Source organism: Pteropus medius, unplaced genomic scaffold, assembly GCF_902729225.1.
Source record: "Pteropus medius unplaced genomic scaffold, Ma_sr-lr_union100, whole genome shotgun sequence".
NCBI classification, from domain to species: domain Eukaryota; kingdom Metazoa; phylum Chordata; class Mammalia; order Chiroptera; family Pteropodidae; genus Pteropus; species Pteropus medius.
Genome location: NW_024344241.1, coordinates 3,317,834 through 3,345,604, shown reverse-complemented (window position 1 = coordinate 3,345,604; position 27,771 = coordinate 3,317,834). Strand labels below are relative to the sequence as shown.

The window sequence follows — 27,771 nt, the reverse complement described above, 5'->3', positions numbered from 1 at the left end:
AAAATCAGATGAGAAGCAGCAGTACCAGGAAAGGAGGCCAAAGGTCAGGCATGAACAGCTATAAAAAAAAAAAGGGGTTTTCACATGAAATGAACAGGAAGAGTCTTCTTTCTAAAGCTCATTCTGTGATTCTAGCTAAATTTCATTCATTCATTCATTCATTCTCCCTGCAGTTTCTGAAAAGCATTTCGAGAGTCCATATCACCATATCTGGGGAAGGAGGTTAAGGAGGGATGGAAGTTGCATTTTTGGAAGGATCCCTAAGGAGACCATGGGAGAGAAACACACTTGGTCATTGCACTTCTAAGCTGTAGCTTTCAGTAACTGGAAAGTACTTTTTGTTGACTGATGAGAGTAAACACTTAAATGAACATTCAGAAAACAGTTCCTGGTCCCCTTGCAGTTGAGTAAGAAACTCAACTTATTTGGAGATGTTCCCCTCTGACACCCTATGCTTTGAAGGCCTCATTCAGACCTGGCCAGGTGTTACCTGAGAACTCTTGCTGGCTTCGGCACTTCCTTTGTCTCTCAGGCTAGTCTTCGGGTTCTGACAAGTGTATGAATTTCCCCTAAATTTCCATGTAACACAAAAGAAACTTTTGTGCTGTGGAACTTCGTTGGTGCTTGGTGTCTTGCCCATGGCTTGTATCCTGTCACTTATATTCATCTACTGAGCTGTGCTGGAAGAAGGGTCGGGAACACCTGCTACTGTCAAACGTCTGAAGGAGGCCATGGATGAGGTAGGAAAATGCCCTGGCTAATTTCAGGAGACCTGGGTGTCAGCACCTGTCCTGTCACTATTGGCTCTCCATGCCTCATTCCCACCACCGTGGGGAAAAGATGAAAGGACGGGGGATAGACTCAGTTTTCTCAACCCCAGCACTGACATCTTGAGACAAATAATTCTTTGCTATGGGGCTGTCCTGTGTATCATAGGACATTTAGGATCCTGTTCTCTACCCACTAGATGCCAGTAGTACCTCTCCAGTTGTGACAATCAAAAATATCTGCAGATATTGGCCAATGCTCTCTGTGGGTTAAGGGAGTTGTCCCCAGTTGAGAACCACTGGTATAGACCTGCAGTGTCTAATCTAGAGCCACATGTGGTCACTGAGCATGTAAAATGTTGCTAGTACAAATTAAGATGTGCTAAAAGTACAAAATATGCACTGGATTTTGAACATTTAAATGAAAAAAGAGCAAAATATCTCATGAATATTTTTACATTAATATATTTTTATATTTTATATTGATTACATATTGCAAAGATAGTGTTTGTAATACATTAGGTTACATAAAACAAATTGCAAAAATTAATTTCATCTTTTTTTTACTTTTTACAGTGGAGCAACTAAAACAAATTGAAATAACATATGTTGCTTGAATTGTGGGGCATTAGGTTTCGATTGGTCAATACAGGTCTAGATGCCACTGGCTAAGGTCCTTCCTGCTCAGGTCATCCAATTCTCAGTGAACGACTCACCGCAGGAGCAAAGCAATCATTTTCCAGCAGTCTGCAGTTGTGATTGACCAGACAGCTGAGGCATGACAGAGTGTAGACAAAGAATCCTGTCAGAAAATCCCCAGTGCTTGCCCCAAGATGTGTTTGAGTCTCTCTCCTTTATGATAAACTAAGCAAAATCTGCAGTGTCAGCACTTACAGGCAATGCCCTGCTCCATCCCCCAGAGGAAGCAGCCCCAACTGTCAACATCCTGCTCTGGTCTGCTGATGGATGCAACAGACACTGGACACCCCCACACAGAAGCCCAGAGAAGCCTGCTTCCCCATGGTAATTTTCTGCTCCCAGCCACCCTTAAGAGAGCCTGGGGCCTGCATGCTCACTTTGTAACCAGGAAAGCCGGGTCCTAATGATAGGACTGACAGAGTGCTTCAGGATTTGCTAAGTGCTTTCCACATACATCGCCTCTCTTAATTCCCACAGTAGCCATATTAACTGGACACCAGAATGCCTCCGTTTCATTTATTTGTGACCAATAGGAATTTTGCTCCAAATTCAGGTCATAAGAAATGTTAATTTCTTCATCTTTATTAAATCAAATTAATTCAATCTTAGCCCTTTTTGCCACTATTACTTATCACCCCTACTCCTGCAGTTGTTCAAAAGGTAAGTGTCCCAGGGTCATAACATAAGCAAAGGAGAACATGCAAGGTGGCCCCTCTGGTTTTCTGTCCTCCTGGTTATTCCCGACATTGCCGTTGCTGGCTTGGTACCTTATAGAGGTCTGCATGCTGCATGTAGAGAGCCAAACAATATTTTCTACCAAGGTGTGGCCACATTCTTGAGAGCTAGGGCTGTGACAGCACAGGACTCTAATTCTTGGGGGGGCTCCTCCTGGAATTTCTAACCCACAACTCTTTCCGAGCCACAAGAAAGCACCCTCTCTCTGCAGCTTTCTCCTCTCACTGAAAAACAAAGCTAAACGAAACAAAAACAAAACAAAAGTACTCCAGTCTCCATCCCTGCCTACACACACACACACACACGCACACACACACACGACACCCCACTCCTTGCACACACACACCCCATCCTCTGGGCTATCACTAGCAATATCTCCTAAAGGACTTTGAGTTTTTAGAAAAAAATCGATGAGCGTAAGTTTGGATTCAGGCAAACTCTACTTTCAGTCCTGTTCCATAAACCTCCCAACAAGATAAGGAGCTAAAAGACCTGACCTTCTGGTAATGGAAGCATAAAAAAAAGAAAAGACAACAGACAAGATACAATTTAATCTGTAAATTATGCTGTTTTCACAAACAGGGAAAGCGAGACTCGGTAGAGTCAAGTGACTCACTCACTATCACATTTCTGTTAAGTATCAGAGGAGGGATGCAAACCAGGACCCCCGACTCCACCAAAATATATTCTGTACAGAGAGCATGAAAGGAGATGTGCCAGCTCCTCATAATTATATGTTGAAGACTCCATGGAGGGGGCAGCTGAGCCTCCAAGCCCTTACCTCTATTCCTGAAAGTGTCTTCCTCTTAGGAAATTCTTACTGTTCTGAGGCTACCATGCTCCACCTGACTGAGTTAGGACACTCTCACCTTATTCCCTTGAGCATGAAACTCACCGGAACATTTAAACAAAACCTAGTGAAAAGTTGAGGTAACACATAACTAATTAGGTTATCTGATTTACTAGATATTTTTCTTTCTCAGCCTCTACAGAAATGGTTAGTAAAGTATTTATTGAAACCCATAGGTGCTTCAAGGGTTCTGCAAATATGTGATTCCAACTGCAGTTTTTTTAATTCGGTGGATGTGGATGGAAGGGTTCATTAGAAAAGCAGGTTTAGAGGAGTTATGGAAATGCAAGCTATCTAATCTTATGTAATGGATATCAGCCAAGGTCATTGAATGACAGATCAAAGTACTGTATCATAAAATTATAGAATCAATCTGAAAATTGGAAGGACTTTTGCCATATGAGTAGGCCCAGCTCATAGATGGTGCAGGAATCTTCACTTAGATATTTGCCTCTTTAGGCCATGAAATCCATTAGAGCAGCAGAAACAGGGAGCAGTGGCTAATGTCCCCACAGAAAACCAGGAGCACAGAACCTGATGTAACTCCTACAGATGTGTTCCACAAAGGCTTCTGTAAACTCCAAGGAAGAAATGTACTATTCTACTCAATACTCTTAACAAAATTCTACACAGTTAAATAATAGAACTAGAAGGATCCACCTATAGAAAACAAAGCTTAATAAAATATGGAAGAATATCAAACACATAAATAAAAATCAAGTACATGATAACTCCTTACAACACAGAATGCCTGTTAAAAATTATATCATCAAAAATCGAGTTTCGTGAACACAAAGTTGAATGAAAAAAAGCCAAAATGTCTACTGAATGGTTCCATGTATGTAAAGTTTTTTTGTTTGTTTTTTTTAAAGGCAAAACTAGCTGTGGAAAACAGTATGGAGGTTCCTCAAAAAATTAAAAATAGAACTACCACATGACCCAGCACTTCCACTTCTGATTATATACCCAAAAGAATTGAAAGCAGGTCTCAAAGAGATATTTGTAGCCCCCTGTTCATAGCAGCATTATTCACAACAGTCATAGTTGAAAGCAACCCAAGCGTTCATTTGTGGATGAATGAATATACAAAGCGTCTTATATACATACAATGGAATATAATATTTGGTCCTAATAAGGGAGAAAATTCTGACACATGCTACAACATGGATGAACCTTGAGGAAATTATGCTAAGTGAATAAGCCAGTCACAAAATGACAAATACTGTTTGATTCTTCTTATATGAGGCACCCAGGGTAGTCAGATTCATAGAGACAGAAAATAGGATGATGGTTGTCTGGGGCTGGGGGATGGGAGATGGAGAGTTAATGTTTAAAAGGTACAGAGTTTCCATTTTGCAAAATAAAAAGTTCTGTGGATAGATGGTGGAGATGGTTGCACAATTGTGTGAATGTACTTAATGCCACTGAATTGTACACTTAAAAATGATTAAGAAGATAAATGTTATTTTTGTGCATTTACCATAATTAAAAATAAAATCTTTTAAAGGAGGATAAAGGAAAGAAAAAAAAAAAACGGCAAAACTAAACTATGATAGGAGATGAGGGCTGATGCTGGAAAAGGGCAAAAGAGGCCCAGGGCAGGCTTCGGGGTGCTGGTCACGTTCTGTGTCTTAATCTAAGTGCTGGTTGTATGAGTGTTTTCAATTTGTGAACCTTAAGCAAATTATGCACTTGTGCTTTTGGCACTTTTCTGAAAGTTATACTTAAATTAAAAGTTTCAAAGTTATACTTAAATTAAAAGTTTCAAAGTTATATTAACAAAAATAAAAACCTAACTATACAAGAAAGGCTACAGGATGAAAGATAATCTAAAATCTATAACAACATATGATAGACTATTAACTTTTGCTCACATTTCGTTCCATAATAGCTACTAGAGTTTCCAAGTTTATGAAGCAACTTCTAGTTTTGTTTTTATTGCCACGTCCGTTAATGGGCAAGAATAACCACCCCTCCAAAAAATGTCCGAGTTAAAAAAAAAAAATTTCTCTCAGGAGTCCCTTCCTCCAAGGGCTGCTCAGCACAATCCAGGCTCAAAGAATGTGTGGAGAGCTCATGGTGGGAGCTTTGTAGGGATTAGGTAAATCACAGGTGCACCCTTACCTGAACCAGCCAGCAGCTTACTCATTAATCAGGTGCTTAACAGGCTGCTGCTCCAAGTTCCCCTCCTGGCCTGGCAGATTGGTAGCTTTGGACTGGTTCCCAGTTTTGCCCGCCCCCAAAGTCCCCTTTTCCACTCCCAGCCAAAACTCCTCTGCGCAGGAATTCAGACCAAGAACCTGGGTTCTGTCGGGTTCTGTTCTCTGCTGGATCCCCTCACAGAGTTGACTTCTCAGGTTTCTCCTCCCGGGTTTTCTCGTGCCATCCTGAATGTCCGCTCCCCACCCTGCTCACAGAGAAAACTAGTTTCTCCAGCAGAGGTCCTAGCTCCCTCCCCTCGCTCTCTGCTTCCTCATCTTTCTCCCACGGCTTTTATTTCTACTTTTATCCCAAATTCCTTCTCTTATCTGACCACAATCCCAGATGAGGTATATAGGGCTCCACAGCAGCCAGTTCTACATTTCATTTCTTTTCGGTCGTTCTAATCCAGGCTTTTAAAAAATAATATCGGTATCTTACGATATGTTAAGCACTGAATGCCTATATCTAATGCTCACATCTTCATTCCCTAAGGAGTACACTGAGGCTGGGAGAGGTAACTTGACCCTGGTCCTACAACACGGCAAAGCCAAGATGCAGGGTCAGCCTGTATTTGGCCTGCTAACCTATTAGCAGGTGAACCTGGAGCCTCATGTACATTCTGATAAGTTGAGGTCCTGCTCAGTGCTTCAGCCATTTGTGCAATGATGTTTGGATCTTACTGGCTTCCTCTAACCACTGTTAGAACATTAACAGGAAATTACAGAATGTTGGGGATTCAGATAACTCTTAGAGGTTCTCTGATCACACCCTTTTGTTTTAAATATCACATGTAAGCCTGAGGCCATCTTCTTACCTTGGATTTTACCCAGATAAAACCAGGGAGCAGAATCGTGTAGGTCAGCGGGAACCTGTCTTTGGGGAAACACTTATGTCCCCAGAGTTGGAACTGGCTTTGAATAAAACATTATAGAACAGGAAAGGGGCTTCTCACTGTCTCTGTCAGGGCTGGATAGGACATGCGCAAGGGCTAAACTACCTTTAGAGAGCTATTGTATGCACTTGGGGCTGAGTAAGCACCATCAGTCACCTAAAGACAAACCAGGCCAAGTTTCAGGTCAGCTTATCAAAAGAGAGGAAACTTTTTTTGATTACTATTTTTTTCAGAACTTGTTCAAGATTTTCAGAAAAGAGAAAGACTTCATTCTTAAAGTTAACTGGGGAACGATTTGTTTCCTAGTGAGAAGCTTTCTGTAGCTGGAGATCCAAATAAAATAAAAAAATTTTAAATGCTTCTTTTCCATCTCTACAAGACGTGACCCTATAGGAAATAGTCTAGTTGCTTAAACTCCACATGAAATTCAGGCTCTTTAATTCAACTTTCAATCCAGGCTTCTCCACTTTCTGCTCTCCATCACCCCTCCACGAAGCAGAAGAGAACAATGGTTTGTCACCACCAAACAGCTTTCCTTTCCCCGGGAATTATAGCATTCACCTCTGTGACCACCAATCCCCACCCGATGCCCCTCACCGCCCCCCAACACTCCACCCCGATTTCAGAAAAGCCGAAGACCAGTTCTGCACTCTGTTTTTCACAAAGTCTTTTCCCCCAAGCAGCTTCACTCTATAAAGCATTCTAAATTTGTGAACACTAACTTTCACCTTGTTTCCTGCCGAGCAACAGAGCTTATAGCATGATCCTTGATTTTGCCAGATTTGAGCTTATTGGTGAAAAATACAAGTTCTTCTTTTAGCCTCTTTCCCTCACTTCTAGAGAAAAGCTTTCCAGCCTCCATAACAAAATGTTTCCCAGTTCTCCCTCCCACACCTATGAACTTTGTTCCTTGATTAAGTCCTGGATTCCCCTTGAAACAGAACTGGACTATGTCCAACCAATTTCTTCAGGTTCTTCAAACATTAACTCAACAGATGTTATTTCAAGAGGTTTGTGTGTTCTCCCTCTCTTTTTGGCTTTTGTGTTGCTTCTTGAGGTGCCAACTGGAAAGTCTGAGGGGTGTATCGACAGCATTGACCCCCATCCCTCACCTCTCCCCCGTGCCCCTCTTGCTAGAAGAGCAGGAAAAGGAAGCTTTCATGTGCACAGCTGATAACAATGTGCTTCCCTCTCTAGATCCAGCAAGGAGCTTCAAGGGAGCAGGTGGAAAGGATGAGCAATGAGAAAGGTCGGTCGTAGGAATGTTCCTGGACTGGAAGAGCTCACTTATTCACTCCTGGCAGTAAAACACTGGACAATTTCTCTCACAGCCAGACACACCAAAGCTGCCTGACTTTGGACATGCCATCACCCCCCAACCCCCCAAGAGCAAGGGCTGGTTCTTTGAGCTGACTGTAGGGAAAGCGCCAGCTTACTTGGAAAGGAATCTTGCTGGGGACCCTCCATGAAGGGCCAAATGTCTCTTCTCATTGGAGCCTGAAACCCTAGAAGGCAGGAGCCATTAGGGGGCGGCATGTGCTAACTCATAACTCCGTGAAGCCTTCTTTTTTCAATTACAGGGTGTCTCAAAGAGCAAAAGCACTAGGGTTCCAGTGTCAGCAGAAAAACAGGTTAGAAAGGCAGAGAGGGGAGGAAAGAGCAGTGAAATGCTGTCCTTGGAAGAGCCAGGCTACATGTCCCAGCACATGAAAGGAATATAAACTGTGGAGATACAGGCTTCTGAGAGAAGCCACACCTCCTGCCCATTAGAACACATTTGATGGGTTCCTTGGCCTCTGGGCAAAGAAGCCAGTGTGAGAGCCCAAAGCCTCAAGCAGAGCTGAGTTGGGAGACTTTGGGTGGGCACTATGCCCTTTATGTCACTTTGCTCTTCAGCTTTCTGGAGCTAGAACACAAAGGAGTGCCTTGATGCTGGCAGACGCTGGGGGCACGGCTGGGTTTTACAAGGAAGGGCGAAATCCGATCCCACCAATTGGAATAGATCATCTTTGCCTGTCTGTGAGGTGACCCAGTTTTGGGCCCAGTGCTTGGCTCTGAACAGATGTGTATCACACTCCCAGCTCACAAACCTGGGCTTTGCCAGAGAGGTAAGAACGTGGCATCTTTCCATGGGATAATGCAGGAGCTGGCACTTGGGCGTCCCCTGCAAGAGCAGCTCTGCATCTGTAAGGGCTCCCAGGCAACTAGGATTGGCCTTTGTCCCTCCTCCCACAGCACACCTCTTTCTGATTCACCAAGGCGTGTCCTACCCCAGGGGAGAGCTCAGGCCTGCTGAAAAGGAAAACCCGGAACACTGGAGTGGGCAGTACCTCAGGAGTCCAGGTCACCAGAGGCAGAAAGCAAAGGGGACCTGTGCAATCTTATCCATTTTTTCCCACAAGCTTTTCGGGACAGCTCTGATTCATGATGCATGGGGTGGGGAGAGCTTTGAATGGTAGTGTCTGCCCCAAAATGCCTGAGCAGATTCAAGTGTCAAACTGAAGGTGACAAGTGACCAAACACCTAGCATCACATGGACCTCTCACCACATTCATCAGCCCTGAGGTTCTCACTCCCTTCTCCTCCCTGAGATCTATCCTGGCCTCAGAACACAGCAGGTGAGACCTTAGCTAGTCTTTGCACTGCATAGTGCTGTAGCTCAGTGTGTCGCTATGCCTGATGCTCCTTTACAGAGCGATTACTGTTTATTGAGCATCGTTCACATATATTTCGTTTTCAAATCCTGCCCACAGAAAACCAAGTGCAAGACCTGAGCAGACAGGCTATCAACACTGAGGGTGCCAGGACCTCTGAGCACCCCAATTCTGTATGCTTAGCCATTAGGGTCTGCCTCTGGGTCTTCTCCCTCCTCCTTCCATCCAATGGTTTGAAATAAAAAGGACTACGGAGCCTCCAAAGCGGGGACATGCTAATTATAGAAGTAACACTCACCATCTAGAATAGAAGTGCTTGGAACTGAATGGGAACTTCAGTTTGTTGGGAGGGCTTCCAATTTCCAACAGCATTGGACTAGGTATTCAGACTAAATTTCCCACTGACAACAATTTAAAAGCTGAACAAAATGTAAAAGAATGCCAAGTCTTTCTGTTTTCATTCTTAAATATTGAGAAGTAAAGAATACTGGCTATTGCTGCAGGGCAAAATGAAGGACTGTGATCAATCCTCTCCATCAGGCAGGCTTCAGAAACAAACCTGCAGATGCTATTATTCACAGAGTAGGTTGGCACTTGTAGTTTTCATGAAATTCTCTTCGTACATTATCTAAAACGCTATTAAGCCAGATGAAAATTATATTGTATGATTAGTGATGTGATTGATTTATTTACTTATTTAAGGCTAATTCTACCTCACTATTCCTTTGGGGCTCTCTTTGTCTGCCTTGATGCTGTACCATTCCTAGACAGAGACCAAAGAAACCCCCCGCCCTTGTTGTCTGCAGCCACATGAAGGAAGCCATTGAACTCCACTCCAGACTTCCCATGTCTATATTAAACTATCATTAGATATTCTCTTAACCCAAGCCATTAGATTTTTAGTTCCACTCACTAAGGAGGCCTTATTCTTCACTGTCTGTGATTTGGGGCATATTCTTTACCTCATGTCTAAAATGGTAGTAATAATAGTAAATACCTCATAGTGTTGTCATGAGGATTAAATAAGATGATGCAGATAACACATTGGGTGCCATGTACCCAGCCAATTAGTCTTAGCTGTTACTGTTGTTAGTAGTATCAACCACAAAAGTTATGACTGGTATCTTGTTCAACCAACTGTCCAATGTCTGAATCTCATTTGAATCATTCCACCAAGCACTAGAACTTTTCCAACGAGAGTGACACACTACAACCACACGAAACAGTCCAGTCCACTTTGGACACCTTTAACTGCCGCACAGCACGTTTTGTGTTAAAAGTGAAGTCTGACTCCAGGGAACTTTGTTCTTCTCCTTGAAGCTATAAGTCTAATTTCTCTTCCTCAATATTTGAATATGGTTATTACATCCTTTTTTCACCTCCTTATCCATCCTTAGTTGTTTCAACCTTTCTGGCATGATATGGTCTCAGGCCCTTCACTATCCCAGTTTCTCTTAGCAAATGTAGATAGCTAGCTGTTTCCCTCTTAAGCTTGGTGACTGCCCAGTATGACTCACTGCAGACTGAGCTCCTCTAATGCAGCCTAACCTCAAATGAGCCTTCGTGGGGGAGGGGGTCACATCTATTGGTGGCTCTTTTTAACTGTACTCTTTTAAGTCTTTTTCGCTGCTCAGCCACATCTCCTCCATCTTGGTCATGTGCCATTCATTTTCTCACCCACGTGAAGAAAGAGACATTGTTTCTCATCAGATTCAGCCCATCTTCAAGCCTTCCAAGATGTTTTCAGATCTTGTTGATTGGCCCACAAATCTAGTAGCATGACCTTTGTGACTTCATATGGGTAACATAATGAAAGTGTGGAACAAGACATGACTGGAGAGCCCTCTCTTCAGAGGGGGCCCAGCTCTGATATTCAGAACACTTTCCATCAGTATCTCCACCAGGCCGTCTTGCCCTGCTGCCTTCAATCTCTGAACCATCTTCGGTCCATTCTAGGCCTTGTAAGTGAGCAGTAAGGAGGACGTCAAAAGCCTTTGGGGAAAGAAAGAGGAAAGCTTACATGGGAGAAGGGAAGAAAAAGAAGAAAAAAATAGAAGCGCAAAAGCATAGAGGGACAGAAAAAGAAGAGTGTAAGGAAGAAAAAAAACAAGCTAAGACAAATAATTGTATAAATTAAAATGAGAAGAGGGAGAAAATGTTGGAGGAAGTAGATATAGACTAACAAAGAATTTTAAGTATAGCCATTATGAAAACAGCGTGGAGGTTGCCCAAAAATTAAAAATATTAGTACTATATGATCCGACAACCCCACTTCTGGGTATAGAGCCACAGAAAGTGAAATCAGGATCACAGAGTTATCTGGACTCCCATGTTTTATTTATAATAGCCAAGATATAGAAACAACCTAAGTGTCTTTTGACAGATGAATCAATAAAGATGTAAGTGTGTGTGTGTGTGTGTGTGTGTGTGTATACACATATATACATACATATAGCTGACCCTTGAACAACATGAATTTGAACTGCTCAGGTCCACTTATACGTGGACTTTTCTCAATAACTACTTGTACTGTCTTCCATCTGCAGACTGGAGTCCACAGATGCACAGGGCTGACTGTATACATTGATCTATATACTATTTTATATAGGATACTTGAGCATCTGCAGATTTGATATCCATGGGAGGGTGGGGGTCCTGGAACAAATCTCCTGCAGATATTGAGGGATAACTTAAGTCTTGGGGAAATGAAAAGTTATATACAGAATTTCAACTGCTTTGGGGGGTGTCAGTGCCCCTAACCCCCACATCATTCAAATCATTCAAGGATCGACTATATATATATATATATAAATAATATGTGTGTACATGTACATCTACATCCACACATACATATATACATATGATGAAATATGATTCAGCCTTTAATAAGGTGGTCTTGCCTCTTGCAACAATATGGATTAACTCGCAGAATATTGTGCTATGTGAAGTAAGCCAGACACAGAGAGAGAAATGCTATATGATCTTACTTATATGTAAAATCTAAAATAGATTCACAGAAGCAAAGAGTAGAATGGTGATTACCAAGGGCAGAAGGAAGGGGGAAATGGGGGAAATTTGAGTCAAAGGGTTTCAGTTATGCAAGATGAATAAGTTCTAGAGACAAGTCATTGAGGTGTAATTTGTTGTGTGGTGATTATAGTTAACAATACTGTATTGTTGACTTGAAAGTTGCAAAAAATGATAGATCTAAAATGAAATCATCTACACACACAATGACAACTATGTAGAGGTGATAGATGCATTAATTAGCTCGATTGTGGTGATTTTTTTCCACAATGTATACATATATCAAAATATCAAGTTATATTCTATAAATAAATACAATTTATATATGTCAAAGATATTTCAATAAACCTGGTAAAAAAAATATTTAATGAAAATCAGGAAACAGTGTAACAAGAGTGATAAGATGAAAACAAGGAAGGACACAAAAAAGGCAGAACACCATGGTTATAGGGCCGTCAAAGAGACAGGGTCTCCCAGACTAAGACATCCTCTAGGCTGGCCCTGTAGCCCTGGGATGGAAACTAGGTACCAGGTTTTTATACATATTACCAGGGAGGCTGAGGGTGACCTCGCCCAGACAGAGGCAAGAGCTTCCCAACCATGATGTGTTTTGATCTAAAAACGGTTTCACGAAAGGATGTTTTCATTTCCTGAAAATTTTTAGGCATAGGAAATATACACATCAGTCTTTGCTGAATAAAACTGCCTGAAAAGGGCAAGATTGAGGGAAAATAAGCCTCAAAACCAAACCTGATCTTACTACATTATGTAACTCAGCAGGATCCTAGCACTCCTTCTCATTTGAGGCTCTCCAAACATTTGAGGAATGCAGGCTTTTGATAGATGTGTGCTGAATGGACAGGTTACGCCTGGAAGCAGAGCTCCATAAGTTCTATGCACCAGCCCTGATCATCAAGGGACAGATCTTAGCCAAGCTCCACATCCAGTGTCCAGAAATGTGCCTCACAGGCCCATCTGCCTGCTGCCTCGTGTGGGCATCAGCCTATTTCTAGATTGCAGTTTCTTCCTTTGGAAAACAGAAATGAATATGATGATAATGGTAGCACATCGAGTTGCTCTGTAAGAGAGCAAGGCCATTTCCTTATTCCTATAATGCATGTTATTTCATACGCATTAAAGTTTGATGTGCTTGCTCTGTTCTCCTAGCCTCACATATCTGTAAAAACCAACCAAAGTAAGATAATATTGCAGAGCACAAAATATTCAGAAGAGATTTCTTTAAAGCAATGCTTCTCAAATATTTTTGTGAACAACTGTTAATAAGAAATATGTTTTACATCCCTATCCAGTACACACACACACACACACATGCACACTCAACTGAAACAAACATTTCATGAAACGATAGTTAATATTACTATATACAATACATATAATCAAGTATTTTATATTCTGTTTCATTTTTAAAAAATACTGCACATAGCTTACTAATAGTGCAACTCACAGTTTGAAAAACATTGGCTAGGGGTCTTCCAAATAGAGATGATAGGCTGAACACACACACTTATTATCTCTCTCTTCAGAGATCCTATTAAAATGGTAATAAAGGAACAAAGTGGTATAAACCCACAAGAACAAAGAGCACTGGAGAGGATATCAGCAGACAGAAGCCTTCGACAAGTGTTTAGAAGACAGATCACTAGGTCTCCATAACAATAAATGACAGAAAAACCCATAAATGCTATAGCAGACAATTTGGTTGCCTACCAATAGTGTCCGCTTTATTCTTCCTTGAAATAGGATTCAGATTGTATTTAAAATCCCCACATTCCACAGCAAAGTCAAGTTGTCAGGAAAGACCGACCTCTATCTTAAAGTTCCAGTGAATAAATCTTGATCGGTCCAAGACAATCATATTAATTTTATTCTCTTTATCTAGCGATTCATGTAGAAAAGACCATAACACCTAATTTTGGACATGGGACCATAAGAGAAAGTATGCCAGTGATGGGGTTATTTCTGGGAAATATTCTAAAATTTAAATTTAAAAGAATCGGAGAAAGAGATAGTCCCAATTTCTGCCTCTGGGATATAAGTTCCTGCCATATTTTGCCCCCGAAGGGAGTTACCCAATGCACCCTGAAAGAACAGATAGATTTTTTAAAAACCTGGGTCCCTGATGACATAATTCAGCCACTAAGCTAATCAACCTCAGAACCACATTATCTCAGGACTATTTATTAGGCAAGATAATAAATCCACTTGTACTATGGGCCATTTTAGTTGGATTTTCTTCACCTTCAGCAAAGCATCCTGACTGATAGAACAAGGCACATAATAAAATTCCACAACACTAGGGACAAATGGAAGGGCCTAGAACTTCCAAGGAGGAAAAAACTAGGTAACACACACACACGCGCGCACGCGAATAAAGATGATATTGGACAGCAAGTACAACATTGAATACTAGAAGAATAATCAATGACTTCAAAATTCTAAGAGAAAATGATTTTCTATTTTGAATTCTATAATCAACCAAACTACCATTCAAGAATGAAAAGGTCACTATATAGTGGTGATAGTGAAGTAAAAGCATTTTTTAAACATAAAAGGATTAAGGAAATATATCACCTATAAATCTTATCTTAAGAGCTAGTAGTAAATGGGTTTCAGAGAAAGAAAGAATAAGAATGAAGGAAAGGAAGGATAAGGGATCTTGGAACCAGTGAGCCCAATCAGCAGGGTGAGAAAGATGACAACTAGGCTGGTCTCAAGAATAACCAGTTCAGTGGAAGCAGAAAGGTGAAGAGATCCAGGAAAAAAATAATTAGACTTGACAGAGTAGATAGTGTGGCAGATCTAGTGACAAAGTGATAATCCAGAAGAAATTAAAGATATTATATTAATTATCTATTGCTGCATAGCAAATTATCCTGAGACTTACATACTTGAAATAATAAACACTTATTAGCTGACAGTTTCTGAGGGGCAGGAATCTTGGAGCAAGTTAGCTGGGTAATTCCGGCTCAGAGGCCCTACAGAGGTTGCAGTCAAGATGTCGCTGGGGCTCCAATCAGCTCAAAGCTTGACTGGGACTCTCGGCTCAGCTTCGCCTGGCTCACCATAACTGTTCGCAGGAGACCTCAGTTCTTGCTGGCTGTTAGCAAAAGGCCTCAGTTTCTTTTCACATGGATGTCCATAGGGCTGATTAAGTGGCCTCACAGGATGGCAACTATTTTCCCCAGAGCAAGCAATCCATGAGAAAGATCAAGGGGAAGGTCGTAAAGCCTTTTATGACCTAGTCTCAGAAGTCACATATCATCACTTCTGCCATGTTCTGTTTGGTAGAAGCAATTCACTACGTACAGCCTACATGCAAGGCAAGAGAAACGAGGCTCTACATTACGAAGGGAAGAGTATCAAAGAAATGAACATATTTTTAAACTGCTACAGATATATATATATATAAAAATAGCACGTAAATAATAAATGAGGCAAATAGATAATGTAAAGGAAAACAAAAAGCAATAAACATAATCATAATACACTACTCAGATTTGCTTTAAACAATATTGACATAGTTTTGGTATTATAAACAATGTTTATTGATTTAATTAAAAATAGTGATAGAGCTAGATGAAAATGGGAAGAGGTAAGTTAGAAGGTAGAAGAGAACTTATTTCTCATTAATTCCAGTAACAAGTCAGTAGATGTTACTTATAATTGATAAATAAAAAATAGCACTATAATCACGATAGTATGATATTGGCAAAATAAAAAATAAAATAAAATAAAATAAAATAAAATAAAATAAACAAATAGATCAAGGAACAAAACAGAGAGCCCATAATTATACTCACGCAAACATAGTCAACTAATTTTTGACAAAGGAGAATAATAGCCTTCTCAACAAATGGTGCTAGAACAATGGCCATTCACATGCAAAAAAATTAATCAAACATAAGCCTTACATCCTTCACAATAATTTATTCAAAATGGATCATAGCTCTAAATGTAAAAGACAAAACTATAAAACTCTTAGAAGATAACATAGGAAAAAATGTAGATGGCCTTGGGTTTGGGAAGAATTTTTTAGATACAACACAAAAGGCACTATCTATGAAAGAAATAACTGATAAGCTGGACTTCATTAAAATTAGAAACTTTTGCTCCATGAAAGGCACTGTCAAGAGAATGAGAAGACAAGGCACAGATTGGGAGAAAATGTTTGCAAAAGACATATCTGATGAAGGACTATTATCTAAGATATATAAGACCTCTTAAAATTCAATAGGAAAACAACTCAATTAAAAAATGGGCCAAGGATTTGAACAAACATCTCACCAAAGAAGATATACAAATGACTAACAAGCATCTTGTATCATTAGGAAAATGCAAATTTAAACAACGATGAGATACCACTACATACCTATTAAAATGACTAAAATTCAAAATACTTACAATATAAGTTCTGGTGAAGATGCATAGCAATAAGAATTCTTATTCAGTGTTGGTGGGAATGCAAAATGGTACAGCCACTTTGGAAGACAGTTTGGCAGTTTCTTAGAAAACTAAATATATTACCCTATGATCCAGCAATTAAACTCCTTGGTATTTATTCAAATGAGTTAAAACTTATTTCCACACAAAACCCTGCATATATATGTTTATATCAACTTTATTCATAATTACCAAAACTTGGAAGCAAGCAAGATGTCATTCTGTAGGCAAATGGATAAACAAAAGTGTAGTACATCTAGACAATGGCATATTATTCAGAACTAAAAAGAAATGATTTCTCAAGCCACAGAATGACATTTAGGACCCTTTAATGCCTATTACTAAGTAAAAGAAGCCAATCTGAAAAGGTTACACATTATAAAATTATAAAATTCCAGCTATGTAACATACTAGATGAAGCAAAACTATGGAGAACTATGGAGACAGTAAAAAGACTAGAGGCTGCCAAGAGATAATGGGAGGAAGGAATGAATAGGCAGAGCACAGAGGATTTTTAAGATGGTGACAATACTCTGTACGACACTGCAGTGGTGAATACATGTCATTATTCATTTGTCCAAACCCATAGAATGTAAAACACAAAGAGTGAACCCTAAGATAAACTATGGACTTTGTGTGATAATGATTTGTCCATATAGGTTCATTGATTATAACCAACTTCCCACTTTGATGGGGAATGTTGATGGTGGGGGAAGTGGTAGTGAGAGGCACATTCGGTATATGAGAAATCTTTGTACTTTCTGCTGCATTTTGCTGTGAACCTAAAACTGCTCATATCCCTCCTGCCCCAGTACTCACAGCCTCTTGCACCATCAACATCCTGCACCAGAGTGCTGCATGTGTTACCATTGATGACTCTACATCGACAAATCATAATCACCCAGTCCTTCGTTTCAGTGTGTAGATTTCCAGGAGTAAAAGTGGCCTCTAAGGCCTCTCTCTGGATAAAACAAAGGGAGTGAAATAAATTTGTTTTTCAGTTCAGAGGCTGGGGAAAGGTGAAAAAGGAGAGGATACAGAACTCTGTGGCTCACGCCACAATCCTTGGCCCCCTGGCCGTTTATCTCATCTGCCTGTAATCTTGACTCCCTCCTCTGCTCCCCACATAACTCCTTCCTTCCCACATCCTGACGGCACTGGTGGAGGAAGCCCCAGACTGTTTGTGCCAGGCACACCTTGAATACACCATTAACCTTGCCAGACAAGCTGTAATGAGGAACCATGCCCTTCCCCAACCCCCGCCCCCGGTCTCTATTCAGCTCTCTCTCAGTCCCCACAGCAGCGAAACCTCAGGTTTTCTCATCAAGCCTCATCATATCTTTCTCTTCCCCCACAACAAGTGATCCTGCTACCAACTGAACAGAGAAAGTAGGGCTGTCAAGCATGAGTGAACTTCTTGACCCAGGTTCACCCCTGCCCTTGACTCCTCCCCCAGGCTCAGAAGAGGAGCCCTGTCCCCTCCTGCTACCCCCTCTCATCTGCATGCTGATCTCAGTCTATCTTCCGTTCTCCGAATCCTCTCCCTGTTTTCTCATCCTCTCTCTCTCCCCTTGTTCTGTCTCATCATCAAGATTCTCTCTAATTAAAACCAAAAGAATAACAAAGCCAAACAAGAAAAATGTTCTTCTGGCAATAGCGGGAATCTCACAAAATAGTTTCATCAATGGGGCAGTTATGTCAAGCAGACTTTCCCTGGGTCCTGGAAGAGGTGAGTCTGCCACTTGTGAAGAATGCCCGGTGGAACAATGGCACGAAGGGTGGGCTGAATTTGAAGAATGGGTGTCCCTCTAGGTTTGTGGCTCCTTTGGCCTTTTCTAGGCTCCTAACCTTTCCCCAGCATACCTCTAGAGAAACAAGACAAGTTTTTAGAAGACAAACCATGAGTTCTCTATTGCGATGAGAGAGAGAAAAACTCACACTGCTATGGTCGACAATTTAGGTTGCCTACCCATAGCGCTGTCCTTTTCTTCCTTGTTATTGGAAGTGAAAGCGAAGTAAATCCCATCACACACACACACACACACACCACACACACATCACAACACACACGCATCTCCACCCTTCCGCCAAAGCCAAGAAAAACAGAAACCAGCTGACAAATTCCTCCCTCACCCTATGCATTCCCTCTACTCCTGCTCTCTGTCTCTCTTCTTTGCCAAATTCTCAAAAACTAGCCTCACTTAGTGTTTTTTATTGCCTCATTTTCCAGCCTTCCATAGGCTAGCTTCTGGCCCCATCACTCTTTATAAAGACCAGCTCTACTCAAGTCACCAATTAGTGCTGAATTTCCAAATCTAATGTATACTTTCCCTCTCATCTTGATAACCGTCTGCAGTGTGTTGACTCATGACTGAAATTTGCTTCTCCCTGGGCTTCCAGATCCCCCACTACTTTGGCCTGCACCCCCTCCCAACAACAACCACCTTGCCTTCTCAGTCAACTTCATGATCTCCTTTCCTGCAGACTGCTGCTACCTGTCAGTTCTTCCGAGAGCTTCATGCTGGTTCTCTTTGCATCTCATCCTACACTTTTCCTGTGAGTAATCGGACCTTCTACATGCTTTCATATACCCCATCATATACTCATAACTCCAAATCTTGCATTTCTTCCTAGCTATCAGCAACAAGGCTCCCCAGAATGGATGAAACCTGAAGCTCCAGTCCTGGAAGTAATCCAGATACTAGCAAAGGCCAGCACTCAAGGAGAATAAGAAGGGCTGCAGATAGCACCGCCGGTTGCCGGGGCCCAAAGCTGTGAGCTTTCTTAGTTTCTTTCAGGAGACTTCTGTGAGCTTCACAGATTGAATTGGGGGCGGGGGGTGGAGTTCACAGGGAGAGAGAGAGAGAGAGACCCAAACAGAGCTAGTTTCAGCCTCTCCCGGATGGTAAATCACATCACACTGGGCCTTCCTTGCCTGGCCCACAGGCTCCACACTTGACTACAATAAATACCCTCAGCTGTTCCCGCACATATGTTCTGGCTTCAGTAACACAAGTGCAGCTTTTAACTCTACAGCACAAGCGTGCATCTGTTTTCAGCCTTATATAGTGGCGGGGGAAGGAGGAGGTTGCTTGAGTCACTATATGAAGAATCCACTGAACTGAAAATTGTTACTATTAGAACAAATAAAAACAATAGTTGCTGTGCAAAACAGAAATTGCATGAAACACGATACACATGAACAGAAGGGAGGATCTACTGCAACCTACATCCTTGTAAATGAGCATCGCTGAGTGACATCCTGGCCATTAGCTGATTAGACACATACCTAGAAGCATTATTTAGAGTAAGCTATCAGAACTTATGTCATTTAGAAAGTACCAGAAACTAACGTAACACTTTAAGCAACATGGATCAAATGAAAAAGCAAATCATTCCTGTTTAGTGACTAATAATAAAATAATAAGGTTATGCCCACTGTAAAAATGTCAGCAAGCTGGGAAAATGTTAAAAGAGCAGAAAATTTGAGCCAGATGATGCAAAAAGACAGAAATGGGGAATCTGGGAAGAATGCTACACTTTAGAATCAGGGTAGTAAGGAGTTTCCCTCACTGGAACTCCCATCAGTTGCAGGCAGCTATCAGGGGAGCCCCGCGGGGAGGCTGTGGGGCTACTCACGGGCTCAGCTAGAAAGATGAAGGACATCAGCCACGGGCAGCAGAAGGAGGAGAAACAGTGATTTATGTGTATGCATCCATGACCTAAGGTCTCCTGGCACTAGCAGGCATCTATACAAAAGTCAGAAGGTGACCACAATGATGGTGTCAATAGCACAGGGCAACTGTGACCTAAGCAGCAGTTTTATTTCTATCTTTTTAATTATCTATAATATGATTCCCAAGTTTATATCTCAGCCTTGACCTCTCTTCTTATCTCCAGACCACATATCCAACTGTCTTTTTAAACATCCATGTAGATGTCTATACACTTTTCCAACCCAATGTGTCCAAAACCGAAGTCTTAATCTCCTCAACAAACTTGATCTTCCCTCAAGCTTCCCTGTTTCGATGGCATCATCATTGTCCACTTAGCTTTTCACACCAGAAATCTGGGAGGCATTCTTGATTCTTCCCACTGTCTCGCCACCAGACCTATGAGCCCATTTGCCGTTCTCCATGTTGATAGCTTCCACCTCATCCAAGCCACCATCATCATCTGCCTGGACTTGTACAACAGCCTCCTAAGTCATCTCCTTTCTTTCATTCTTGCCCCCACTTCCATAATTTATTCTCCACAAAGCAGATGGACTCCTCATAAAGCCAAAGTTGGATGGCTTCCCATGACACTCAGTGCCAGCTTCCAGAGGGTGGCCTCCTCAGGCAGGGAGAAGGGGAGGGAGAGGGGTCTGGCCCCTGTTCACCTCTCCTTTTACCTGAAAGCACTTCATCCTGCAGTGGAAACTCGGCTTATATGAGTACCACTCCCACTGAATTCTCTTGCCTCTGCCAATATTTTCCAAAGAGAAATCAAGTTTCCTTTCAGGCTAAAATGCAAAATAGAATTTGGCTTATCTCCTAAGAAGGACAAACTCCAAGCCAAACTTGTAAAAATCTTTTGCCCACTTTAAAATTCTTGAAAAGCAATCACTGGTCCCCAGCCAGGCTCCTTGTCGCTGTACTCCCTCCCTCGTCCCGCCAGCACCATCCACCGCCTCTGTTCAACACCACAGCTGGGCTCTGACCCTTTGGAAGCTGATGCTCCAGTGAGGGTGGTGGATTTATGGTACAAGGTTACATGGTGTGTAAATCTGGGCCTCAGGATTCAAGGTCTGTGACATTTTTACAACCTCTCTTCCAAGCCTTTGCATGGATGTGAAGCAACTGGAGGGGCGAACATCTGGTTTCACTTTTTTTATGCACTACCACAGCTCCCATCTGACAAAACCCTCGATCTTGCCAGGGTTCTGGTCACTGGCTGAATGAGCAGTGAGGTGGCTTTCTGCTAGAGATCTTGCTTTTTCTGTCTCATAATGGTGTAAAGAAACCACCAGGAACGAAAAGATTACCACTACTGCATTGAAATAAAGCATTTGCCTGAGTCAAGGCCTGGGTGGCAACCTGCCAGTTTGCTGGAAGATAAGAAGGAGTATTTCTGGGGGAGGCATAGGAGGGTGTCTGGGGCGTCATTATTAACAGAGCTGTGGCCAGGACTGACATGCAATGAGTGCTGATAATTGTAGTCTCTCTGAGCAACATGGCCACCAACAAAAGCAGTGGCGCAGGACACATGAGCTCCTTCTCACCACATACCTAGAATCTTCAATAGGACTAACCAAAGTAATCATGGAGACTGCATGCCAAAGATAAGAAGCTGCTCTGAGCAGGTGCATCTCTCTAGAAATGACTTATCTCATATTCAACATGGTTCCAACAAAACCCCATCTCAGAACAAGGGATGTTCTTTTTATCTGACGGAGAACACCATACTGGAGCCAGTTTAGAAAAATCCGCCGCTCCTTGTCTATGCAGTCAGTAGCCAGTCATAATGATATGCCAACAGGAATGATCAGAACAATCAAAAACAGGTACCCCTGAAGAATGCACCCTGCCAGTGAACAGAGCATTAGATCTCCCTGTGCCTAATTGTTATGTACAGCTCAGACAGACCCAGGGATGGAGCAGTAATCCTGCACCATCTGCTCCCCAAACTACGCACTGGCCAAAATGTACCAGGAAAGAAAGAAGGCAAAACAAAGTCTGAGAAGGCAAAACAAAGTCTGAGAAGGCAAAACAAAGTCTGTCCTCGTAGGGCCACACTGCACCGTGTGGCCCTACGAGGACAGTCAAAGCAGCCAGATCTGCCCATGGGTCCCCAATTCACTCTCTTCCCAGGATTTCAAAAGCAGACTCTAAGTCACCCGCGCTCAAAATCCCTCCAAAGTCCTCATGGCCTATTAAACAAGTTCTCTCTACAAACACGCCTTTATAGCTCTATCTCACAGCTCTCCTACTCACGTTTTAAAATCGAGTCAAGAGGAGTATTTACTGATGTTAATAGTGACCATTTATTAAGTATTTACCATATGTTATGAGCTGTGTTAGGCGTTTATGCCCATTATCTCACTTACTTCTACATTGGTCCTTTAAAGTAGGTACCATTATGTCCATTTTTCAGATAATGAAATGAAGGCACAAAAGTTATGTCTTCTACCATCATCAAACCTGGAACTGAGCAGGTAGCTCTGCTGGAGGTAACCACGTAGCCAAGCAGACAGTCACCACGGGAAATGAACAATCACCTGCCTCTAAAGGGCCTCATGTTGTCTGGCAGCCCTGCCAAGTGGCCTACGCTGCGCTCCCACAGTTTGATCCCATGGTCACTCACCACCACCCACATCTCCTCCCAGTTCCCTCCAGCAGTGACTCTCCTATACCCGGACTGCACTCTGGCCTCATGTAGGGAACTTTAAAAATGACTGATGCCTGGGTCCAACCCAGAGATTCTAATGCGATGAGTCTGAGAGGTGAGCCTGGGCGTAAAAGAGGTTTAAAAGCTCCCCTGGGTGATTCTAATATGTGACCAAATTCGAGTACCACTTAGATTTAGAATTCATAAGAAAAACAGGAGGTGCCCCAGAGAAACCCCAAATCTACAGATCCCCATCATGAGCATCCAATTCTATCTTCTTCCTTTTTATCAGAGAGGAGAAAGTATCCCACCAAAGATCAAAGACAGGTGGCTTCTCAAGGACTTCACTCCCTCAGTGAACTCTCTCACTCCTCTCACTCCTTCTTTTCACTCTCTCTCTCTTCACTGCAGCCCTCCCTCCCACAGGTATTAAAAAAACTTTTTTTTAACTTCCAGTTATTGTCCTCTTCTATCACAGCCAACCTTCTCAAAAGAATGTCAACACGGTTTACGTCTTTCCAAATATTCACTCCTTAACTCAATCCAATCGGACCTTCCCTTACTCTACTGAAACATTTTGGCCGAGGTCACTGATGGCCTCCATATCACCAAATCCAGCCATCGACCAGACCTTCCAGCTGTGTTCAGTACAAGAACTCACACTCTCCTCTTGGCTCCTTTAAGACCACAGTAGATTTGGTTTTTAGTGAGAGCCCTCTTCCTGGATTGTAGACAGCTGCCTTCTCACCATGTGTTCATATGACAGAGACAGAAAGGGCTTTTGTCTCTTCCTCTTCTTATAAGGGCACCAGCCCTGTCAATTGAGGGCCCCACCCTCATGACCTCATTTAACTTTATTATCTTCTAGAGTCCCTGTCTCCAAATACCATAGCATTGAGAGTTAGGGTTTCAACACATGAACTGGAGAGGGGACAAAATATGCAGTTCATAACAGCCACTGTCGCCTCACTCTCCTGGATCGCCCGTTCTGGGGTAAGCCTGCAGCTGTATCACGAGGACACGCTCATAGCCAATAGGTTGACATGGAGAGGAACTGATGATCTGCTAATGACAAAGCACCAACTTGGCAGCTGTGAAAGTTCGTCACTTTGGCCTTCTAGTAGCTGTAGCCTCAGCCAGCATCTTTTTTCTTTTTTAACCTACTGACACCAGTTTATTTAATCTTAGTGAGGTGAAATTTATGCAATTCTACCATTTGTATTAAGTGATCCTTTTCTAACTTTTTAGGTAAGAAAGTAACCATTTAAGGAAAATTGGATATCTAAAGAACTTTGATAAATCGAACTATAGCAAAATGGCTCTTATTTTTAAGACTCCTAATTGCTACAGTATAGTGTCATTGGGATCAAACTCAGGCCAGACGGACCCAATCCATTTTTAAATGTGGAAACCATACAGAAGATAAATGGTCAATTTAATCAAAGTTGTGCAGTCTGTTTCACATTACTAAAGCATTTTAAGATCTACTTTTCTGTTGTAGTAGTATTCCTGGTTATTATATATATGTCTTGGCACTGCCCACAAAAATCATTCAGAAGAAAAGTCATTAAAGCTGTGGTACATCTTACTTAAATCCTTAATTTTTGGCATCTTTAAAGCATGGGAGTACTTGAAAGCGGGGGGTAAATATGGAACATCTTAGCATATCAACTTTACATTAAACATGTAACATTAAAACAAAGCAAATAAATGCATAGTTTATATATTTTTAACAGATGAGACTTCCCTCAAGCTCTTGCTATCATTAGTATGGTTTCATTCGTCTGACTTTTAAAAGCCCTTTATTATCACATGGTTAATTTTGCCATAAAATAAAAGCAACTATGATTCTTTAAATACCCATTTCAAATGTCTGAAATACATACCACTGTTATTCTGACGGGTCACATAAATCTTCAACAAGCTCTTCCCAAGGTGACACCACCAGGCCGAAAGGCTGGTGAGGTACACATTATTTTAGTTTAACTGTATCGACAATATTTACATCTCTTAACTTACCAAATAAAATACTGCTGACCTGCCATATCGTTTATGTGAAATGATTCAAACGTACAGAAAATAAAGACATAGGAAGAGTTTAACCTAATAGACTTTAAATTAAATGATAATAGTAAAGGCACGATTTTCCTTATTAATGGTTTTAAAACGCTTATTAAACAAGGGATGAGTTCACTTGCTTAGATATTTGACATACAACTTTATTCTGATTCTAAACAAAAAGAAATGAGAATGACAGTAACGAACAGGATTTCACCACTGAATATTGTGATGGGACAGCAGCGGTCTTATATCTGAAACTCAATAAGGAAACAACTGTATTCCAAAACAGCCAAATATGCAGGGCCAAAAGCTGAAGGTATTTTTTAACTGCCACATTCACCCTGAGGCTGATTCATCTCCTTCAGCATCCCAAAGATTAAGCAAATGTTTGGCTTAGCCATATAATGAAGTGGCAAACACACTGTGCCTCTGACATCACAGGACAATTACCTACACAACTAGACTTCTGCCACTGAGCTCCAGCTTCACTTTCTCACAGGTCATCATCCTCATCCAGGAGAGCAGTTGTCTGAGCAACCTCTAGATCAGGCTCATATTGTGCTGCCAAAACTGGGTCCATGACAGACTCTGGTGGGGCAAGAGCGGGCATTGCAACAAATACCAAGTTAGGGTCTGCAATTAGTTTCCCAGGAAGCCAGAGGAAGGGCTTTTCAAAGTTATAGTTACTTTTGTCAGTAATGTCATAGTCGTAGTACTAAAGATTGTTCTTTCGGTGGAGGACAATTGATTGTGCCTTAACTCTTTGTTTTTGATATCCATTTCATTGCCACGCAGCACGCTGGGCATACCGTACCAGATCGCTGTGCCAGTTAGGCACATTCTTGTAAGTAACTCTTGAAGTGACATCAAACATCATAATGGTGTTCTGGGCTTAGATGTAATAGCCATCCCTCAGTCCACCAAATTTCTCCTGACCAGTCGTCTCCCATATATTGAACTTAATAAGTCCTCTGTCAGTGAGGAACACAAGGGGATGGACATCAACAGCCAAGGTGGCTCCGGACTTCTCAAATTCACCAGTCAGATGACATTTCACAAATGTAGTTTTTCCAGTCCCACTGTCACCAACCAATACAAGTTCGAACTGAATTTGGAGTTCTTCTTGGGCAGCTTTTGTGATGTTACTTCCAGAAGCATCTCTGGGCTTGTCTGACTGAGCTCATCCAGCATCTTAATAGCAACCTCGTGGGACACTCTGAGCCAGAACCTCTCAGCTCTGCAGCTCCAGAAATCTTGACCCAAATAAAAATGTGCTGTTGCTCTAAGTCACTAGGTTTTGAAGTAATTTATTGTGCAGCAATGATAACTAAACCCTTCACCCCTGTTCCCCCCTGATCATAGTCAGTGTCACATTTTCAAAATGCGTGTCATGCATTCTCTTACTTAATTTATGGCTTTCAAAACCTCCAAACTAACAGTAAAACTCATGAAAATAGTATTTAAGTTTTTTCAGGGACTGGCCTCTTAGATTCAACTCTCAAAAGCTCACATGAGGACTACTTAATCTGGCAGACCAGACTGATTTCATATCTGATGCCCTTCTGTCAGAAATGTTCCTTGAAGCATTAGGTAACATGCGTTTAAGAGCTGTCATACCTTTATCAGCACATAAGCGTTTATCAGTCCATCGCCCTCTCTGGCCCAGAAAAGGTTGTCTCTTACATTGGTCTCCCCAGCCCAAGAATGGTACTGAGTATGTGAGAGGCATATGATAAGTAATTTTGATGGAAGAGAAAATAAAATGAATAGAAAAAAATTATCTGAAACTGTCTGACTTCAATAGCAACCACTGACTGAATCAAAGAGTATAATTCCATCAGACATTCTCTATCATCTCACCTAGATAAAAATCAACTTTTTTGGAGATTCTAAGTCCATTTCTGGAGTATGAGAGCCTTGGAAACAAATTCTGTCTTGCCTTTCCCTTCAGCCAGCTGAGAAGAACAGCCTCACATGGTGGTGTGATGCCTCTTGTCCCCTCCCCCAAGGTCCCAATACCCACGGCTTCCTTCCCTTTGGGTAGACCTGACACTGGGTGATATTTGAAACTGATGGTGAACTTGGAACACAGAGATTTCAGGTTCAGTGTCAGTTTCAGGGGTGTGCCTATGAGAGACAAGAATGGGTGGGTCTGAAAGAAGGAAATTCTGGCACATTAACTTTAACCACAATGATGTACTGAAACATTGCAATGTACACAGCCCCTGAGATAATTTAGATGTATAAGCAACTTGGAGAGGAGGAAAAGTGGATGATATCTTGTACTGTTTGTCTAAGTGATCCATTTTTCATATATGTTAAGAAATATCAGTTTTAGTCACTCTAATGAAAAATATATTTGTGCCTCAGGATGCCTGGAGGTCCTCCAGAGGTCACTTATTGGCAGTTGACTGTACAAGGATGAAGGACCTCAGGGTTTTTATACTTAGAAAAAAATCCTAACTCTTCACCCTGACTGACAAGGGTCCAAAGAGCTGCACTGTGGCCGGGATCTTCTGGCCTCCTCCCGCTACTCACCCACCCACTCCCATTCCCTCACCTGGGGCTGTCACCTTGGCTTTCCTTCTGTTCCTCCAGTGAGTTGCAGAGCCTTAGCTCTCCTCTTCCTGTGAGGGTTAGCATGTCTGCGTCCTCCCAGCTATTCATTCTTCAGTCAATGCCGCCTCCTCAGGGGCTCACCCTTGCATCTCTTTGCCAGAGAGCCCTGTGCCTTCTGTGTGAGTCAGGCTGGAGCAAGGGATTTGCACTGGGTATAGGATTGTTGACAATAGTAGATAAGAAAATATAAGAAGCTCTCATTGCTTCAAACCAGAACTTGTGTCCACTGGGCATTGGCAGTGGAAGCGGAAGAAAGGGGGTGAGGAGTTCTCCTTTTTGCTTTCAGCTCTTTCTCTGAAATGAGTGCTTTCAGGGTTTGCTCCACAAAGAAAACTGAAGGGAAAAATCTAACTTGTTTGGTTTCACTATAAAGTTAATGATTTGTTTAATCCTCAAGTATTTGCCTGATTGCCTTTTATTAGAAAAAAATTGAAA

The 27,771-nt window shown here is 41.8% G+C and overlaps 1 long non-coding RNA gene and 1 pseudogene across 1 annotated transcript; both read right to left on the bottom strand.

Moving 5' to 3' along the window:
- The window catches only part of LOC120607676 (GTP-binding nuclear protein Ran-like), a 27,458-nt pseudogene extending 207 nt beyond the window's left edge, over nt 1–27,251 (bottom strand).
- On the bottom strand, nt 4–27,636 carry LOC120607680 (uncharacterized). The gene is made up of 3 exons (XR_005654195.1): nt 27,278–27,636; nt 2,234–2,425; nt 4–58 (listed from the first exon to the last, which is right to left on the bottom strand). It is a non-coding gene; the product is annotated as an uncharacterized LOC120607680 (long non-coding RNA).
- Nucleotides 27,637–27,771: the final 135 nt, after the last annotated feature.